Source organism: Rutidosis leptorrhynchoides, chromosome 7 (assembly GCF_046630445.1).
Source record: "Rutidosis leptorrhynchoides isolate AG116_Rl617_1_P2 chromosome 7, CSIRO_AGI_Rlap_v1, whole genome shotgun sequence".
Lineage (NCBI taxonomy): Eukaryota > Viridiplantae > Streptophyta > Magnoliopsida > Asterales > Asteraceae > Rutidosis > Rutidosis leptorrhynchoides.
Window position 1 is genome coordinate 375,466,053 of NC_092339.1, and position 9,819 is coordinate 375,475,871.

Genomic DNA, 9,819 nt, shown 5'->3' on the forward strand with positions numbered 1-9,819 from the left:
TAAGTTTGTAAGCATTTGCAAACTATTCAAAATTAAGGATGTCTCCGATGAAGTCGTATGTTTGAAAATCTTTCCATGGTCCTTAAAGGACGATGCAAGAGATTGGCTAGATTCATTACCAGAAGGTTATATCGAAAACTGGAATGACATGATGGACAAATTTTTATCAGAATTCTTCCCTGCTTCAAAAGAAGCAAAATTGCAAAGTGATATAAATCACTTCAAACAAAAGCTTAACGAAACCCTTTATGAAGCTTGGACCCGATTCAACAAAATGCTTAGGGTATGTCCTCAACACGGGTTGAATACATTCCAAAAAGTCCAAATATTTTATAAAGGAGTAAATGTTGCTACTAGAAAAGATATCGATGTTGCAGCCGGTGGTTCGATAATGAAGAAAACACCAGAAGACGCTCACACAATCATTGCCGATATAGCAGCACATTCCCATAATTGGCATCAAGAGATAGAATTCTCTAGATCATCAACCGTTGCTAATATCGAAAGCAATGATGAAATTGCTTCTTTAAAAGTACAAATGGCAAATCAAGCAAGACAAATTGAGAAAGTAACCAAGGAAATGCATGCTATCAGGGTCGGATGTGAAATGTGCCAAGGCCTCCATCTTACTAGAGATTGTGATAAAACAACGATGGAAGAGCAAGCAAATTTCCTAGGTTACTTGCGAAAAGGTGAGATGAATTTCAACGATTTTCCAGCGATAGAAGCAAATAACCGAAAATATCCTCCAATTAACAACTACCAAACAGGAGGACCTTCAGGTTTAAATAATAATAACTATCAAGGAGGAAATCCAGTTTACCAAAACAACTGGAATTTCCAAAATCAAAATCAAAATCAAAGAAATCCACCACCAGGTTACAATAACCTAAACAACTGAAATCAACCTCAACGAATTTATCAAAATAATTTCCAACACAATCAACCACAACCACAAGCACTTATACAACCACAACCCGAGAAGAAATCTGGTTTAGAAGATCTCTTAAGAGATTTTATGGTTAAGCACGAGCAAACTGCGGAAATTCAAACTCAACAAATTCGAAACCAACAAGCTACGATTCAGAATTTAGAAAAAGATGTTGGAAGGATCTCACAGTTACTATCAGAGAGGCCACCAGGCGCTCTCCCCTCAAATACTCAAGTGAATCCCAACAACAATCAAACAAGGAATGAGCATGTAAATGCTATAACTACTAGAAATGGTTTAACTGTTAACCCAGAAACTAGTAAGACCTCAGAAGTTCCTTTATCTCCTCCTATTTTACAAGAACCTGTTACTATAGATGAGCATGTTGAGAAAGAACAAGAAAAAGAGGATCCACCTGAGATCATATCAAAGAAAAGTGAAGAACCACCATTGAAGGTGCACAAAGCACCTATTCCATACCCGAAAGTATTAAAGAAAGACAAACTCGCGAGCCAATATCAAAAATTTGCAGATATGATCAAGCAAATTAGCATTAACATGCCACTCGCGGAAGTTCTTAGGGGTATGCCAAATTATGGAAGGTTTATTAAGGATCTCATAGCCGATAAAGGTAAATATGAAGAAGTTTCAACCACATTCCTCAATGAGGAATGCTCAGTTATTTTGCAAAAGCAAAAGATGCCACCGAAACTTGGAGATCCTGGTAGTTTCATTATTCCATGTCCGATGGGAGATTCAGTAATGTACGATGCATTAGCTGACTTAGGCGCAAGTATCAATCTTATGCCACACTCCTTATACTTAAAACTAAACCTAGGTGATCTAAAACCAACTAGGATGTGTATACGCCTAGCAGATAGAACTTTTAACTATCCTATTGGTATTGCCGAAAACCTACCAGTTAAAGTCAATCATTTAATCTTTCCTGCCGACTTCGTTGTTCTCGAAATGGAAGAAGATAGCAAGGTTCCCCTAATTCTAGGGCGATCATTTTTAAATACCGCTGACGCAATTGTGCGTGTTAAAGACAAAAAGCTTAGTCTAGGTGTAGGGGAAGATAGAGTTACCCTAAACATAGATAAAGCTATTAAACAACCTATCTCTTCCGATGACGAATGTTATAAGGTAGATATTGTTGATTGTTGTGTCGAAAAAGAATACAAGAATTACTAAATGTCGACACCTCGAACTTCAGCTCAGTGAGTGAAGATGATGAATTCGATGTAGAACTTGAACTTGACAAATTATTGAAAGTAGTAATCGATGAAGATTATTGTGAGGAAGAAATTCCCAAGGAAGATGAACCCTTTGAAGAAATTACTGATGGTAACAGATTCCGAATAAAATCTTCCTTGGAAGAACCGCCAACCTTGGAGCTTAAAGAACTCCCGGAACATTTGGAGTATGCTTATCTCCAAGGTACATCACAATTACCCGTTATAATTTCATCAAAACTTTCCGATAACGAAAAGAGTAGGTTAATGTCCGTTCTAAAAACTCATAAGAAAGCAATTGCTTGGAAAACAACTGATATTCCAGGGATTAACCCCGCTTATTGTACTCATAAGATTCTAATGGAAGAAGATTTTAAACCCGTGGTACAAAGACAACGAAGGTTAAACCCTAACATAAAAGAAGTTGTCAAGAAGGAGGTTATCAAGTTACTTGATGCCGGGTTAATATACCCTATATCCGATAGCCCATGGGTTAGTCCTGTACAATTAGTACCCAAGAAAGGAGGTACAACTGTCGTTCTTAATGATGATAATGAACCTGTTACTACAAGAACAGTAACTGGCTGGAGAGTCTGTATAGACTATCGTCGTTTGAACGACGCCACAAGGAAAGATCATTTCCTACTTCCTTATATTGACCAAATGTTAGAAAGTTTAGCGGGAAAAGAATATTATTGTTTCCTTGATGGATTCTCCGGTTATTTTCAAATTCCCATTGATCCAAAAGACCAAGACAAGACAACATTTACTTGTCCATTTGGTACATTCGCATATCGATGAATGCCTTCGGATTATGCAACGCGCAAGGCACCTTTCAAAGGTGTATGATTGCAATATTTCATGACATGATAGAAGGAAGTATGGAAGTCTTTATGGACGATTTCTCTGTTTTTGGAGACTCCTTCGATTCATGCATTTCCAACCTCGAGCGAATGTTAATTCGTTGTGAGGAATCAAATCTTGTTTTAAATTGGGAAAAATGCCACTTCATGGTGAAGGAAGGCATTGTTTTAGGACACAAGATTTCTCGAGATGGAATGGAAGTGGACAAAGCTAAGATCGATGTAATCTCAAAGCTTCCTCCTCCAACTAACGTTAAAGGAATTCGTAGTTTCTTAGGTCATGCGGGATTCTATCGACGATTCATAAAGGACTTTTCCAAAATTGCTCGACCCATGACTAAACTTCTCGAGAAAGACAGTACATTCGACTTCAATGATGAATGCTTACAAGCTTTCTCCATTCTAAAAAATAAACTTACGAATGCACCCATTATGGTATCACCCGACTGGTCCAAACCTTTCGAACTAATGTGTGATGCTAGTGATTTCGCGATGGGAGCTGTTTTAGGTCAGCGTCAAGATAACAAATTTCAACCAATCTATTACGCAAGTAAAACACTTACATGAGCTCAGTTGAATTACACGACTACAGAGAAGGAGCTCCTTGCAGTAGTTTTTTCTTTTGATAAGTTTAGATCTTACTTAGTGTTATCTAAAACAATTATTTATACCGATCATTCAGCCCTAAAGTACTTATTCAAAAAGCAAGATGCTAAACCTAGACTAATTCGTTGGATTCTTCTCCTACAAGAATTCGACATTGAAATTAAGGATAAAAAAGGTGCTGAAAATCTCGCTGCAGATCACCTATCCCGTCTTGAAAATCCTAACTTAGAAACACTCGATGAATCTGTTATTCACGATACTTTTCCGGACGAGTTCCTTATGAGAATTGAAATAGAAGAAGAATTTCCATGGTTTGCGGGCTATGCTAATTATATAGCCGCAGGAATTCTTGTTAAAAATCAAACTTATCAGCAAAAGAAGAAATTCTTTGCTGATCTGAAGTTTTACTTTTGGGAAAGCCCTGACCTCTTTTGTATAGGGGCTGACCAAGTTATTTGTCGATGTGTATACGGCAAAGAAGCGCAACAAATTCTAGAGCACTGTCATGAAGGACCGGCTGGTGGACATTTCGGACCTAACTATACAGCCAAAAAGGTTTTTGACTCAGGTTTTTACTGGCCTACAATTTTTAAAGATGCATACAATATGGTAAAAACTTGTGATTCTTGTCAAAGATCTGGAAATATCTCCAAGAGAGACGAAATGCCACAACAAGGCATCTTAGTATGCGAAGTATTCGACATATGGGGTATTGACTTCATGGGTCCATTCCCCGCTTCTAACAAATGCAAATACATTCTCGTGGCAGTCGATTACGTTTCTAAATGGGCTGAAGCAAAAGCCCTACCCACTAACGATGCTTGAGTTATTGTCAGCTTTCTTAAAAATCTTTTCTCGCGTTTTGGGATTCCAAAAGCATTAATCAGTGATCGTGGAACGCATTTTACAAATCAACTACTCGAGAAAGTGCTTAAAAAGTACGGAATTAATCATCGTTTTTCAACTTCTTACCACCCTCAAACGAGTGGTCAAGTTGAAAACACGAACAGAGGTCTTAAACGAATTTTAGAAAGAACGGTTAAAAATAATCCAAAAATCTGGCATCGAAAGCTAGATGATGCGCTTTGGGCATTTAGAACTGCATTCAAAACGCCCATCGGTACTACACCTTTCCGATTGATTTACGGTAAGGCATGTCATCTACCCGTCGAAGTTGAACATAAGGCATACTGGGCTCTGAGAGAATGTAATACCGATCTTGTAAAAGCTGGAGAAAACCGATTCTTACAACTAAATGAATTAGATGAATTAAGACTACAAGCGTATGAAAACTCTAAAACATACAAGGAGAAAACTAAAAGATGGCACGATGCACGGTTAAAAGAAAAGAAAGAATTTTAACAAGGGGATAAAGTATTAGTATTCCAATCACGTTTTAAGTTTTCACCTGGGAAACTTAGATCCCGATGGACTGGACCATATATAATAAAACAAGTTTTTCCATCTGGATATGCAGAATTATATAGCAAAGACGGTTGAACTTTCAAAGTGAACAGTCATCGACTCAAATTATACTTTGAAGGAATCAATACTACGGAAAGAGACGAGATCACATTCTACCCTAAGGACAAGTAAATTCAGGGTAACTTTAAAGCTTGTTAACTCCATTCTCAAACTTTATTTTCATCTTTAAGAGTGGGGTTTGTTTGGTCTTTCCCTAGCAGACACTAAAGAACTAGTCTTCTCCCTCCATTCTACCTTTTTATTTTCTTCTTTTCATTTGTATTTATTGTTTATTTTCAAGATGCGCAATCAATATGTCTACAACCACTTCTTTTTAATGTGCGATAAAATTTTACCGAGAGATGTGGTGTTAGATATAAAGAGAAGATGCGATCAGGCGAGTAAAGAAATAAGGCAAGAACTTAACGAGAAATATTATGCCAAAGGAAAATCAAAGTCAGCTAAGAAACATCGAGCGCGTCATTTGGACAAATGTGTAAAATGTGGAAAACCAGCTCATTACGGAAATTGCCCAAAGAACCAGACGGACTCTAATTTCTAGTACGTAACCTTATGCCGAGAAGGGCCTTTTAAATGTTCAAAGGAAAACCTCTTAAACCAACGAGGTTACGCCTACGAAGCCATGGGGGGCGAAATGATGCGACTCCACTACGAGGCGAGTCAACGCGGTTTCACAATCTAATCCTTTTTCTCGCCAATTGTGTGTTTGTGCATTTTTGTTTTTGTGCATTTTTGTGTTTTTGAATTTTTGTGTGTTTATTTTTGATGATGTAGCGTGAGGGTACGAAATAGTATTATTTTTAATACAAAATACTACAAAATATGACACAAGTTTTATTAATTTACGGATGGGATATACCTAAACCTTGCTACAACACTATAGGCAGTGTACCTAATCGTAGAGTAGTGTAGTTTTTAGTAAGTCCGGTTCGTTCCACAGGGAGCTGGTGATACTTACTATATTTTTAACTATATTTATACAAAATATATATAATTATATAAGTAGTAATATTATTATAAAAGGGGGGTTTTACCGTTTAATGACCGGTTTGTCAATTCTATATTTTAAGCGTAAAGATAAATGACGATAATTAAAGTGCGTAAAATAATGACAATAAATAAAATGACAGTAAATAAAATTGCGAGTAATAAAATGACAGTAAATAAAGATACGATGAGAAATATAATAAAAGAATTATGCTTATTTAAACTTCCGTAATCATGATGTTTGACGTGTTGATTTTAATTTATTACCATGGGTTAATTGTCCTTTGTCCTGGTTTATTTGATACGTCTATCTGGTTTTTGTCCATAATAGTCCATCGGTCATAAAAATAAAGTGCGAGTATCCTCGTCAAATTACCCTTATACCCGAAGTCAAATATTCCAACTGATTAAGGATTTAAACTGTGACGCAGTTATCACTTCTGTCAACAATTACACCAGTTATCACTGTATGTAATCCACCCCTGTTTTAATTAGTTTATGAATATTAATTCATCCACTTGATCAGAATGAATAATCAATTACCCAACCCAATTGATTAATTAAATGATTATAACAGATTCCATATGAACGTCACTAAATAGGACAACCATAATCATTATTAATTATTAGGTTAATTAATTTGAAGATAGGTTCGACAGACTCCAATGAGTTGTCACTCAATTAGACAATACCCCCCATCTATTAATAGTCAATAATCCAATTTCCACAAGTGTCGGTCTTTTGCCCAAACCTTAATTATGGTCCAAAGTTCAATAACCCAATTTTAGTAATTAGCCCAACATCATGAGTACTTCATTTTAAATAAGCATAATAACGACTTAGCTACGAGACATTAATGTAAAAAGGTTGAACATAACTTACAATGATTAAAAATAGCGAAGCGTTACACGGACAGAATTTCGACTTACACACTCAAACGATCTCTATCATAAATCTTATTATTATCATAATTTAAAATTAAAATTAAGATTATTGTTATATCTGATTACATTAACATTATGATAGAGAATTATAGATATAAATTATAGATATTGATATTGATAGATAGAAAAATAAGAAAAAGATAGAAAAAAATGATCGAAAAAAGTCTCCTGGTTTTGATCGTAAATCATCGCTTTTATAGCGAAATTAGAATTGAAATTTTCATTTACGACCCCTGAACTATGCTCAATTAACAACTTTTTATTATTTAATATTATTCTTATTATGAATTATTTAAATATTATATTTTATTCTTGTGCATAGTTGACTCGTAATTTTTACACCGTTGCGTCGAGCGCTGAAAGTTGGTTCATGCCTCGATTCCGGATTTTCGAACGCCCTTTCGTACAATTTTATATCGTGTACTTTGCGTTTTGTAACTTGTACTCTTGTCATTTTTAGACGTTCTTCATCAATAATTTGAACCTTTTTGATTGTATCTTGTACTTTTGAGCTTTTTGGACCTTTGCGTCTTCAAATCTTCGTTTTCGCCTTTTGTCTTCGCACTTATTTAAAATAAACGAATATTACTCGAAAATGGAACAATTGCAACTAAAATCTTGTCTTTCTTGGGGGATTTTGCTATGAAATATATGTTCCTTTTTAGCCTTATCAATATCCCCACACTTGAGCGTTGCTTGTCCTCAAGCAATACAGTCTTGAAATAATATAATACATCACACGAATCACTTCTTTATTCTTCACACTTTGTACATCAGTGATTTTGATAGAGCGGTATAAACAATGATATTAACAATAGAACCATGGTTAAAGGTGGGTGTGTCATCCACAGTTGCCTTGGGTTTAGGTCAACGACACTTGCAATCAAATAGCCGATTTACTTTCGGTTTCCAAAGCAAAGTGCACATTTGAAAGGCGGTTTACAGTCCCACATGACTATAAAAATTTAGATCCTTTAGGAAATAGGATCTTTATGAAAATATTTGATCTTTTGAAAATTCAATCTAGCTTTTACCGTAGATAAGTTTTCTGATTTGATCCACCATTGGTGTTGCAAAATATATTTGTGGATCAATATTTTGGCTAAAAACATTTAGGTTCGTGTAATCCACTGCTATCCCGGTATCGGAAAGCACACATCCAGTTTACTTGTTCCGTATATTACCTTTCGGCAAACTACCGTCCGGTTGTAAAGGAAAGCGATGAACAAGAAACTGTTAAGGCAATGTCTAATGACATGCTTTTGGTTATGGTCTTTTAACGTGTCGGATGCTAGTACTATCCTTGGTAGGAGCAATAGTAAAGATCATCCTATGATTTTTCGGTCTGGCACAAGGTCCTGTCTCCGACCATGCTATGCAACCACCGTTCTTACGGTTGACACCCGATTTGGTTCAGGTGACCTAATGAATTCCAGGTGAATTCCTAGGATTTTACGTTCAATGGTAATGAACGCATTGAAAATGGGTTTTCAGAAAACAAATCGGTTTGTATTTTTGATCAAAATATTTTCTCGTTCAAGCTCGAGTTTAGATATCATTGAATTCCATGAGTTTGAATTCTCAATCTTTAAGGTCAATCTCTAGGATTGAGTAATATCAGTCTTAAAAGCTGATTTTTAATCTTTAAGGAGATTATCCTTTCTGGGGATCTGATTCATTAGTCTTATCAAGCTAATTTGCACGGTGCCCTCCCCATTTTACAAGACAGACCCTCTCATGGTTAGGATAAGTCTGACCACTTGGCGACCCTGTTTGATGCTGAGGTCCGTGGATTTCCTGCTGATTTTAGTGATGACTTTTCTAGGTTTTTCGTCAACCTACAGCTGGTCTGGACGACAACTTCATGACCTAAATCAAGAAGCGCGTTTCTTTTTCGAAAGACTTTACTTCCTTTTAATGATGGAATTGATTCATCGTGTAGATCCATCTTTCTTTCAAAAGTATTATAGTAAATCGGGTAAAACTGATTAGTATCATCCAAAACAAAAGTACCTGCAATAATCTTGTACAAAAATATGTGATAGATAGTTTTTAATTGAATAACTTGGTACATTCTCCCCACACTTAGTTTCTTTCTTTGCCTTTTTATTCTCCTTTATTCCATTTTAAATGAATTCAAGCATTTTAGGTTGTTTCTCAATTTATGTCCTTTCCGATAATTTCGGTATTATCACCTAGTTTTCACCGTTCATAAATATGTATAAACATGATTTTGACTTCATTTAATTGAAAATTTTTCAAATTTTCACAAAATTTGGCAAATAAACCAAGTATAAACCTGAGAGAATTTATAACCCTTCCCCACACTTAAGATCATGCAATGCCCTCATTTGCATGAAATCAGACTATAATTTAAATTCATGAGGGTGATTAGCGTAGAAAAGTGATTAAAAATACCGAGTTTGTAATTACAAAGCTCGTCGAATGATAGATGGCGCCTCATCGTTCATTCCTTCATTTGTTATATCATATTTGTTGTTTTGCGTCTTGTCGTCAAAATTAGTACCTTTTGCTGAACTTTAATGACAGTCTTTGAAAGTGCGTTGTTTTACCCTGTTTTGTACATAAGATAAAATACAAACATATATATATATATATATATATATATATATATATATATATATATATATATATATATATTTTTGAAGTTTGGTTTATAACCCCACTTTTCAAAAATTTATAAAGTATAATATTTTTGGCATACTTTAAATCAATAAAATTAAAAATAATGATAACAAAATTTGTCG